We start from the raw sequence: 12,165 nt of genomic DNA, 5'->3' as shown, positions 1-12,165 counted from the left end.
AATACAATATTGTAAAGTTTAAAAATAAAATTAAAAAAAAAAAAAAAAAAAGAACTCAAAAAAAAAAAGAACCACATGCATGAGGGAGCAAGGTTGCATGGGGTCCTCACCATTCATACATCAAGAGAACACCATCACAAGGCCAGAGGGTCATCCTCATGGGTCCGAGGGCACAGGGGAGGCCACTGATCTTCTGAGGGTGGTTCTGTAGCTGAATCTGGGCAGGGAGAGAGTGCTTCCCTTGGAAAGGCCTAGAACATTCCACTCACAGGCTTCCCTGGTGGCTCAGTGGTAGAGAATCCTCCTGCCAGTGCAGGAGACATGGGTTCAATCCCTGATCCAGGAAGACCCCACGTGCCTCGGAGAATCTAAGCTGATGCCCCACAACTACTAAGCCTGTGCTCTAAGAGCCCACACGCTGCAACTGCTGAAGCCTGTGCCCTTGAGCCCGTGCTCAGCAATGAGAGAAGCCACTTCAGTGAGAAGCCCAACACTGAAACAGAGTCGACCACCTCCCCACGCCACCCCACCCGCCACCCCCCGCAACTAGAGAAAGCCCGCGCAGAGCAATCAAGATAGAGGGCAACCAAAACTAAAGAAATTAAGTATTTTTTTAAAATTGATGATTCATTGCTTTGTTCCACTGAAGGTAAATCATGAAAATCAAAAGAAAAGAAATTTCTGCTCAGGAGGCCGTGGTCCTCAGTGTTCTGGCCCAGGATAGTCTGTGCCCAACGATAACATTCCTGGGGACAGTTTGTCACCAGAAAGGGCCCAAAACACATGACTTAGGGGAAAAGACCCAGTAAGAAGTTCTGAACATGCTTGGTAGGGAAGAAAGGCTGCAAAATGGCCCAGAGCCTGGGAGATGAGGGTGGAGGGAAAGACTACCCTTGCAAATGCCTGAATTAGTCATGAAAGCATCAGAGGCTGAGCTACAATGCACAGGTTGGATTTCACAGATATGGTCACCGTGGTGCTGTTGCTCATGCCTGTTGGAGGAACTGGCCCAACAGAACTCACATTCCCAGGCCATGGGTTATAGACAGAGCACAGCGGGGCCCAGACCTTGAGGAGCACCAGACCACTCGAGAGGGCCCGTGAGCAATGGGTCCCGGGCCCAGCACTCGGCAGCCCTGTCACTTCCAGTGAGTCCCTGGGATGCTGATGCTACTGGTCTGCAGTCCACGCTCTGTGCTGGCACCTGTCTTTGCTTCCACCTCCAGGTACCCCTGAGGCTCTGCTGACACTCAGCACCTGGCTCTGGGAGCAGCATTTGCCTGGGAAGTCTGCCCCCAGAGACCAGTTCAGTTCAATTGCTCAGTTGTGTCCGACTCTTTCGACCTCATGGACTGGAGCACACCAGGCTTCCCTGTCCGTCACCAACTCCCAGAGCTTACTCAAATTCATGTTCATTGAGTTGGTGATGCCATCCAACCATCTGATTCTCTGTCCTCCCCTTCTCCTCCTGCTTTCATCTTTTCTATGAGTCAGTTCTTCGAATCAGATGGCCAAAGGATTGGAGCTTCAGCTTCAACATCAGTCCTTCCAACGAATATTCAGAGTTGACTTCCTTTAGGATTGACTGCTTTGATCGCCTTGCTGTCCAAGGTACTCTCAAGAGTCTTCTCCAACACCACAATTCAAAAGCATCAATTCTTCAGCACTCAGCATTCCTTATTGTACAACTCTAACATCCATACTTGACTACTGGAAAAACCATAGGTTTGATTATATGGACCTTTGTTAGCAAAGTAATGTCTCTGCTTTTTAATATGCTGTCTAGGTTGATCATAGCTTTTCTTCCAAGGAGCAAGTGTCATTTAATTTCATGGCTGCAGTCACCATCTGCAGTGATTTTGGAGCCCCCAAAATAAAGTCTCTCAATGTTTCCACTGTTTCCCCATCTATTTGCCACAAAGTGATGGGACCAGATGCCATGATCTTAGTTTTCTGAATGTTGAGTTTTAAGCTAACTTTTTCACTCTCCTCTTTCACTTTCATCAAGAGGCTCTTTTGTTCTTCTTCACTTTCTGCCATAAGGGTGGTGTCATCTGCATATCTGAGGTTGTTGATATTTCTCCCAGCAATCTTGATTCCAGCTTGTGTTTCATCCAGTCCAGAATTTCTCATGATGTACTCTGCATATAAGTTAAATAAACAGGGTGACAATATACAGCCTTGATGTACTCCTTTCCCAATTTGTAACCAGGCCACTGTTCCATGTCTGGTTCTAACTGTTGCTTCTTGACCTGCATACAGGTTTCTCAAGAGGCGGGTCAGGTGTTCTAGTATTCGCATCTCTTTAAGAGCTTCCCATAGTTTGTTGTGATCCACACAGTCAAAGGATTTGGCATAGTCAGTAAAGCAGATGTAGATGTTTTTTCTGGAATTCTCTTGCTTTTTATGATCCAATGGATGTTGGCAATATGATCTCTGGTTTCTCTGCCTTTTCTAAATCCAGCTTGAACATCTGGAAGTTCACAGTTCATGTACTGTTGAAGCCTCACTTGGGAGAATTTTGAGCATTTCTTTGCTAGCATGTAAAATGAGTGCAATTTTGCAGTAGTTTGAATCTTGCTTGGCATTGCCTTTCTTTGGGATTGGAATGAAAACTGACCTTTTCCGGTCCTGCGGCCACTGCTGAGTTTTCCAAATTTGCTGGCATATTGAGGGCAGCACTTTCACAGCATCATCTTTTAGGATTTGAAATAGTTTAACTGGAATTCCATCACCTCCACTAGCTTTGTTTGTAGTCATGCTTCCTAAGGCCCACTTGACTTCACATTCCAGGACGTCTGGCTCTGGGTGAGTGATCACACCATCATTGTTATCTGGGTCATTATGATCCTTTATGTATAGTTCTCTGTATTCTTGCCACCTCTTCTTAATATCTTCTGCTTCTGTTAGGTCCATACCATTTCTGTCCTTTATTGTGCCCATTTTTGCAAGAAATGTTCCCTTGGTATCACTACAATTTCTTGTAATTGGGCCCAGAGATGTGATAATCTTGTACTAATATCAGGGTCATTTTTCAAAGGGTGTGTAAAGTGAAGGTTGTACTAGTGGTAAAGAATTCACCTGCCAATGCAGGTTAGATGCAAGAGACTCGGGTTCTATCCCTGGTTGGGGAAGATCTCCTGGAGGAGGAAACGGCAACCCACTCCAGTATTCTTGCCTGGAGAATCCCGGGGACAGAGGAGCCTGGCGGGCTGCAGTCCATAAGGTGGCACAGCGTTGGACATGACTGAAAGAACTTAGCATGCACGCAAAGTGAGATAAGTCAGATACAGAAGGAGAAATATCATATGCCATCCCTTGTGTGGAATTTAAAAAGAAATGATACAAATGAACTTACAAAACAGGAACGACTCACAGACTTAGAGAATGAACTTGTGGTGGCTGGTGGCGGGGGAGTGGGGGCACAGGGATAGTTAGGGAGTTTGGGATGGACATGTAGACATTGCTATGTTTAAAATGGATAACCAACAAGGACCCACTGTATGGCATAGGGAACTCTGTTCAGTGCTATGTGGCAGCCTGGATGGGAGAGAGGTTTAGGGGAGGAAGGATACATGTATATGTTCGGCTGAGTCCCTTGGCTGTTCACCTGAAACTATCACAACATTGTTAATCGGCTTTACTTTTTTTTTTTTTCTGGTACGTTTTTTTTTTTTTTTAATTTTTATTTTATTTTTAAACTTTACATAATTGTATTAGTTTTGCCAAATATCAATCGGCTTTACTTTAACAGAAAAAGGTTTTTAGTTTTTTTTTTTTCTTTTTAAATAAAGGGGTGTGTGGGAGGTCAAGTTGATGACACAGGCCCAAGAAGCCACACCCTTCCCTGCAGACGACAAGGCAGCCTGGACTGTGGTCCCCTTCCCAGACAGAGGAGTCTCCCTGCTGGAACTAGGGAGGAAGGAATTGATGAGGAGGAAACACAGACCTTGATTTCAACATCTGTGAGGTTTGGTTTCATTGTACTTCAATTTACAAGGGCAAAGTAACTTAATCTTTGGACTTTAATGTCTTCTCAGGAACTAGACCATGGGAAAAGGCTGAAAATCAAACTTGGGACTACAGGATAATACCTTGTGTGTGTGTTGGACACAAAACCACAAGCAAGAGGCTCCATTTATGTGCAGCACTAGCTTCCAACTGCTAATGCTTCCCAGGTTTATGGTGACTGTTCTACCGGCTTGACTGTGCTTAACAAACGCTGTTTCAGCCATGTGATCCAGCAGTCCCACTCTAGGGCATGTATCCAGACAAAATTATGATTCAAAACAATACGTGTGTCCCTATGTTCACGGCAGCACTGTTCGCAATAGCCAAGGCATGGAAGCAGCCTAAATGTCCATCAGCAGATGAATGGGTAAAGAAAATGTGGTGCATGGACACAATGGAATATTACTCAGCCAAAAAAAGAACAAAATAATGCCGTTTGCTCCAACATGTATACAACCAGAGATTATCATACTAAGTGAAGTAAGTCAGAAAGAGGACAAATTTCATGACATCCTTATACGTGGAACCTAAAATATGATAGGAACAAACGTACATGTGAGACAGACTCACAGAGAACAGACTTGTGGTTGCTGAGGGGGAGAGGGTTGGGGAGGGTGGAGTGGGAGTCTGAGGTTAGCAGAGGATGGACAAACAAGGTCCTTCTGCATAGCACAGACTATATTCACTATCCTATGATAAAAGTGGAAGACAATGAAGTCACTCAGTCGTGTCCAACTCTTGGTGACCCCATGGACTGTAGCCTACAAGGCTCCGTCCTTGAGATTTTCCAGGCAAGAGTACTGGAGTGGGTTGCCATTATCCTTCTCCAGGGGATCTTCCCGACTCAGGGATCTAACCCTATGATAAACCATAATGGAAAAGAACATTTTAAAAAGAATGTATAACATATGCATAACAAAATCACTTTGCTGTACAGCAGAAATTAACACAAACATAAAACTCAGCTATACTTAAAATATTAAAACTGAAAAAAAAAAAGGATATTTGACCATCTCCTTGAAAAGAATAAAACTAGGAGCCTCTCTGTTTGGCTGGCACTTTACTTTTGGCCGTCTGATTTCCTTGCATATCATGTGATGCGCTGTGTCAGACTAACTGGGCATAAATGTATTAACCACTTGTTTCTGAGGCTTTGATATCCAGGCCTTGCTTGCTCTGAAGGGACTTCCCCTCCCCAGGCTAGCCAATTCCCAGAGCATGTGTTTCGAACAGTCCACACACCAAACATCTCCTTTATCAGCTTTCACATTCTGGGCCACCCTTTACCTGCCCCAACCCACACACCAGACCACCAGGGACAGCCCCGTGCCCCAGAGCCCACTGAAATGATTCAGACGAGCTGCCACTAAGCCCACTTCCCCTGCCTCACCGATTCCTTCCATAGGAACCACACTAAGGGCTCTCTCCTCGGCCCCCTGACCCACACCGGTGCTTCCCCGTGTGACCCTACAAGGTACGGCATGCCGCTTCTCTTGGGATCTGTGAGTAACACGCCATCTTTCCAGTGACACTCATCTCTTGATCTGCTGGCCTCACCAGCCCTGAATAATAATAAAACCTACATTTTCATGTGGTTACTGGGGACAGGAAACACAGTCAGGTGAATTTCCAGCTCTGAGTAGATCATGGTTTTGCTGCTAATCTCATTCCCATCATGTTCTGAATCATTTCTGAGCCTTCTGGAGGCTAAATGAATGTTGTCCGACAGCAGGCTCAGAATGATCTGGAAAGTACACCTGTATTTCCAGGACTGAGCAGGACTGTATTGGTGGGCTGCTCACCTCCATCCCCGTGGGGTAAGCAGGGCCCTGGCTGGAGTCCCATGAGCCAGGAGAACAAGCCCCAGCGAAGGCGACAGGACCACTTGGCTCCCATGTCTGGGTTTGGTGCTTCCTCCCATGTGGAGGTACCCCCATGAGTCACTCTGGTCCCCTCACAGATTCTAGATGAGTGGGGAGAGGAGCTGGACACACGTAGCTCAGCGCTTCTCGGCAGCCAGGCTGTGCTTCCCCCCCCCACCCCTAAAGACAAATATTTGCCCTGCCCCTTCCTCCCACGTTCTTGAAAAGAACTTGCCCCCAGCTGTTCTCAACTGTGCCGAGTTCTGGAATCCAGTCTTAGGCAACCCTTTGTGGCTGCACATCTAAGCCACCTTCTCTGGGAAATAATATTTAAACTCCTTGGTTTCCTCATCTCTCAAACATGAGTTACAGTATCCACCTTGCAGATTTTTTTTTGAGGATTAAATTAGGTAAAACATAGAAAATCTTGCACATTTACAGACGCTTAAATGTCTGTTTCCCCTTGTCCATTCTTGCTTTTTTTCTCCTCTCTCTCCCACATCAACAGTTTTTCTCTCCCAGTCCCTGCCTCTGGCCAAGCAGCTCCTGGCCTCCCGGAGCCCGAGTCCTGGGCCTCCCTCAGGGCTTACAGCCGAGCCGTTTCTGAAGAAGCAGTGGTCAGCACCCCTGGGAGTCTCTCTGCAGGAGGGTTGATCTGGTTTTTCTCTGTCTGCCAAAGAATGAGGAAGTGGTTTCGGCAGGCAGCCAGGGAGGAGGAGGGTGGCTCCATGGCCAGACCCGTGGGAGAGAGGCTATCAGGCCACCAGCACCACCGTTGTGATGCCTGGAACAGGGGGCCCTACAACAGTACGAGGCGGCTCCTGACACCATAGCTGACAGAGGCTGCAGCCCAGGGAGGGGGCAGCTGGGCCGCTTGCTCCCCAGTCAGGTCACCCCAGAACACTCTGCAGGGTGACAGTGCTCTCAGAGGCCAGCAGCTGTAACAAGGGGCCCCGACAAGATGGCATGAGTGACAGGTGCCAGTGGGGATGGAGGGGCAGACAAGAACAGGTAAGAAACCACAAAAGCTCAAGACCCGTTTCATGTCAGAGTGAGCCATGGTGAGAGCCATGGAAACAACCACAGCGAGTTTGGGAGCAGGATCAGGAAAAGGGAAAATCGAAGGGTCTCACTGAGGCCATCCCGTTTGTTCACACAGGCTCACGAGTCCCCGGAGAACTCAGGTCACACACAATTTATCCATCCCCCCAGCAGACACTTCCTCAGTGCCTGTGGGAGCTGGGGATACATCAGAGAGCAAGAACACCTCGCCATCACGGTAGACAGACAACCCAGCCTTCTCCGAGAAGCACCTATCTGCTCCCGAAGCATTTGAAATGCTTGAGACATCAAATTTCATTTCTCACGCAGAAATTATTGTGTCCACTGTCATCCTCAGGCAGTCCTTGGGCTGATGGGATGGGATGACCTCGGGCTTGTTTTTCCTATGGGCAGCAGAGAAGTGTAAGGTGGTCAGATGCTATCTCCCCTCGCCCCCACATTTTGTAGGAGGAGGTGAAAAAATTCACCTTAAGAAAGTGAAACCAATGGAATCAAAGTAAAATGGATGAGATCAGCCACATTAAGAAACCATCTTGTTTCTTTTTGTTTAATTTGGACTCAGGGGCTCAGAATTAGATTAATCAGAATCTTTGGTTCAGGGCACATACTCTTAAGCGGCCTGTTTCTTGACCTGTTTGATAAAAATAAAAGCCCACCACTCAGTATAAAAGCCAGGGCATTCTTGGTGGCTCAGTGATAAAGAATTCACTTGCAATGCAATGCAATACAGGGATGTGGGTTTGATCCCTGAATCACAAAGACCCTCTGGAGAAGGAAATGGCAACCCACTCCAGTATTCTTGCCTGGGAAATCCCACGGACAGAGGAGCCTGGTGGGCTGCAGTCCATGGGGCTGCAAACAGTTGTACCTGACTTAGTGACTAAACAACAGTGTGACAGCCAGCACTTGAGGAAACTTACACCTCCCTCCGTATCTCCACCCTGGTCCTACCTGTCACCTGATGACGTCACTATCCTGAAACTTACATTTCTCATCTCCTGCTTTCTTAAGTGTCAGTCACTCAGCTGTGTCCAACTGTGTGTGACCCCATGGACTGTAGCCCGCCAGGCTCCTCTGTCCATGGGATTCTCCAGGCCAGAATACTGGAGTGGGTTGCTATTCCCTTCTCCAGGGGATCTTCCCAACCCGGGGATCAAACCTGGGTTTCCCACATCGCAGGAGGATTCTTTACCAGCTGAGCCACCAGGGAAGCCTGCTTTCTTAAAAGTACAGGCAATTTTAAATGCTTCAAATCACATATGTGCTCTTTAAATACAGATACATTCACATACAGTTAAAATAGTTTTATCGTATGTGTTCAGATACAAATTTGAATGTATGTTAATATATGTGCATGTATGTATTTAGAGAGTTTAGTTTTAGTTGTTTTCCACTTTCTATAAAAGAATGTATGTGCGTGCTCGGTTTTGTCCAACTCTTCGCAACACCGTGAAATGTAGCCTGCCAGGTTCCTCTGTCCATGGGATTTCCCAGGCAAGAATGCTGGAATTGCCATTTCCTTCTCCAGGGGATCTTCCCAACCCGGGGCTCAAACCTCAGGTATCCTGCATTGGCAGGGAGGTTCTTTACCGCTGAGCCACCAGGGAAGATCATATAAAAGGACATCATTCTACAAATCAATGTTTCTGGGATTTGATATTTCTTCAAGAATATCTTTCTAAGAGTCAACTGCAGGTAGCTGTCCTTTATTCCTTTTAACCTTTGCAGAAGATTGCACTGTGCTATGACATCTCAGTTTATGTAGCCATTGTCTTGTCTAGTGGGTATCTGCATTGCTTCTACGCTCTGACGGAAACTTTTTTTTTTAAACTTTACATAGTTGTATTAGTTTTGCCAAATATCAAAATGAATCCGCCGGTCATGTGTGCAGGACATTCCTTACACCAATCTCTCTATAAAAGTTTCCGTCACAGGGGAACACATGTATACCTGTGACGGAAACTTTTATAGAGAGATTGGTGTAAGGAATGTCCTGCACACATGATCGGTGTAAGCAACGGTCAGCACATGGCCAGTCTTATTCCACGCGCATCACTCCCACTCCAGCGCTAGACTGTGCATGCGTGCTAAGTCGCTTCTGTCGTGTCTCACTCTTTGCAGCCCCATGGACTGAAGCCCACCAGGCTCCTCTGTCCAAAGGATTCTTCAGGCAAGAATACGGAGTGGGTTGCCATTTCCTCCTCCAGGGGATCTTCCCAACCCAGGGATCAAACTCACATCTCCTAAATCTCCTACACGGGGAGGCGGGTTCTTTGCCACTAAGGCCTCCCCGGAAGCCCAGGTGTCCCACTTACCCCTGGATATGATCATAAATCAGTGCCCCAGACTCCCCGAGTGTCTCCCACTTTCTCTGACAACGTGACCCAGACTTCAAATCTTCAGAGAGGAGAGGAAATGCGTAAGGGAGCTGTCAGGTAGAGTCTGGTAGTGGTCGCTCTCCTGGCTGCAGGCTGCTCCTTTTCTGGGTCATGGCTAAAGCCGCCCAGATCTGAAGGTGGGGTGAAGAGCCCGCAAGGAGGGGCCCCAGGAGGGAAGCAGGATGAATGCCACGTGGCCCCCGAGCTGAAGACCCAGCAAAGGAGAAACATCTGGAGCAGCCATTCACAAGGCTCTCTCCTGTCCACCATCTCCAACCTCACTTTCCACTCCTTCACATGAAAGTTCCTGATGGATGCAAAAGACCTCTGCCTGCTCCATCTCACGTCTCTCTCTTCACCAGCTTTGAAAACAGGCAAAGAAGGGGAGAGATGATAGTAACAGGGAATCTAAAATGAAGGGTCAAAACTGCCCATCATCTCTTGTCTAAACCAGCCATCTGCAAACCTTTTCTGTAAAGGGCCAGAGGGTAAATTCTCCAGCCAGAACTCCACTACTCAGCCCCACCTTCAAAGAGCCAGGGTAGCCGTGGACGGTCCATCCACAGACAGGCCTTCCTGTGTCCTGATAAAACTGAATTTATAGAAACAGAGGCCATGTTGGATTTGGCCAGAAAACTCATCTGCTGACCTTTGGTCTAAACATTTACTTCTAGATGTTTAGAAGTAATGGTTCTAAGTAAATGGTCTAAATATTTACTTCTGTCTATTCCTAGGTGTTTTTGTTTTTGTTTTTGTTTTGCCTTGCCACTCAGCTTGTAGGATCTTAGTTTCCCCAACCAGAGGTGAAACCCGACCTCCACAGCAATGAAAGCCCTGGAGTCCTAACCACTGGACTGCCAGGGAATTCCCACTATGGTTTTTGATTATTAAAGAGCCAAAGACTCAAAAAATAATAATAATAAATAAACAAAAAGAGCAAAAGACTCTATTAAAGACTCCAGGGTCAGGCCTGTTACTATCCCCATTTTTCAGATAAGAAGGCTGACCTACCATGAGATGAAAGGGCTCGTGCAGGATCACGAAGGCAGCTTGACGTGAACCTAAGAAACATGTGTTCAAAGTCTCTGGGTTTTGTTTTTCTCCTTGTCTCAATGCAAACAAATTTTAACATCACTGCAACCATTTAAACTGCATGGGCCCAGGACGCAAGAGTGGCTCCTCTCTTGCTCTCTGTGCGTCCCACACGTGAATCATATGGACTTCCCCTATGCCCACTCACACGAGAGTGCTCTCCCTCTGCTCCAGGCCCAAGACTGTTCTGATCCTTAGGCCAGAAGGGCTCCACCTGCTAGCTTATTAAGGGGAAATGTCTTTAACCTGAGGGCCTGTGAGGTCAGGCCTGAAGCTGGTTTCTCGGGTAACCAATAAGCCAATCTGCATCAGTTCCCTTTAGAACCGGTAGCTTCCTGCTCTTCCCTGGTAGCTCAGCTTAAGGAATCTGCCTGCAATGCAGGAGACTCAGGTTCAACCCCCAGGTTGGAAAGATCCCCTGAGAAGGAAATGGCAACCCACTCCAGTATTCTTGCCTGGGAAATCCCATGGACAGAGGAGCCTGGTGGGCTGCAGTCCATGGGGTGGCCAAGAGTCGGACACGACTGAGCAACTAACACTTCCTGCTCCCCCAGGAGTGAAGACTGCCACCCTGTGCTGCTAGCCAGCCATGGTGGGCGGTGGATCCAGGCCACTTGGCCCCATCCAACAAGCCACTCATGTCTCTGCCACCGTTTCCAAGCTTTCTTGGGTCTCCAGGCTGGGCAATTACAAGGCTTGCAGACCTGTGGGGTGCAGTCCAACTGTATAAAACAACTTCTGTTTTGCATACAAACTTACTTTAATATTATAAATATCCTGGTCTCAGAATCTTGATAATTATCACTTATTACTGAGGCATAATGTTTCATCATCAGGGTGGTAAGTTTCACTGAATGCTATCTCCTATTTTACTGAATCAGGTCCTAAGTTCCCAGGAATAGCAGTACTGGGCATCTCTATGGTCCTCATAGTGGGGTACCGCAGAGGGGAAACTTGTGGCATTTGCCAATTTCTGTGATGTAAATTCTCCTACCAGAGTTGGTTTTAAGCTACAGATGACATCACTGAACAGAGTAGAGAGGAGATGACACACTGGCTCTTTAAGAAGGTGCAAGCTGGTCCCAGGTGGTGCAGTGGTAAAGAACCTGCCTGCCAACAGGAGATGCGGGAGACTGTTTCGATCCCTGAGTCAGGAAGCTCCCTTGGGGTAGGAAATGGCAACCCACTCCAGTAATCTTGCCTGGAAAATTCCACAGATGGAGGAGCCTGGAGGGCTACAGTCCACGAGGTCGCAAAGAGTCAGATGCGACTGAACCCACACGCACAGGACTGGAAGCTGGTCCCAGCACCCCACTGGCATCGCGGGTATTCCTTGTCACCTCCCAGTACCAATGTATACACGGTATCACAGCGTGTGAGGGTGACTGTTTTGTAATGATCTTGGTATCACCTTTTAACACTGGATAGTAGAGGATGAGATGGTTGCATGGCATCACCAGCTCAATGGACATGAGTTTGAGCAAACTCCAGGAGATGCTGAAGGACAGGGAAGCCTGGTGTGCTGCAGTCCATGGGGTCACAAAGAGTTAGACAGGACTTAGCAACTGAACGACAGCAAAAGTGTGTGAGTGTTTCTTTAATTCATCTCTGATTATTACGGAAACCACAGTTCCTCGGTGCTTGTTTCCTCTGCAATTCTTTACTCATGTTCTTTCATCTGTTCAGTTCTGACACCTTTCTTAAAACCTTGAATCCCTCTGAAAATTATAGTTATTAATGCCTTGATCTTGCTTGATGCA

Source organism: Bos indicus, chromosome 11, assembly GCF_029378745.1.
Source record: "Bos indicus isolate NIAB-ARS_2022 breed Sahiwal x Tharparkar chromosome 11, NIAB-ARS_B.indTharparkar_mat_pri_1.0, whole genome shotgun sequence".
Classification (NCBI taxonomy): Eukaryota; Metazoa; Chordata; class Mammalia; order Artiodactyla; family Bovidae; genus Bos; species Bos indicus.
Note: the sequence above shows the minus strand (reverse complement) of the source record.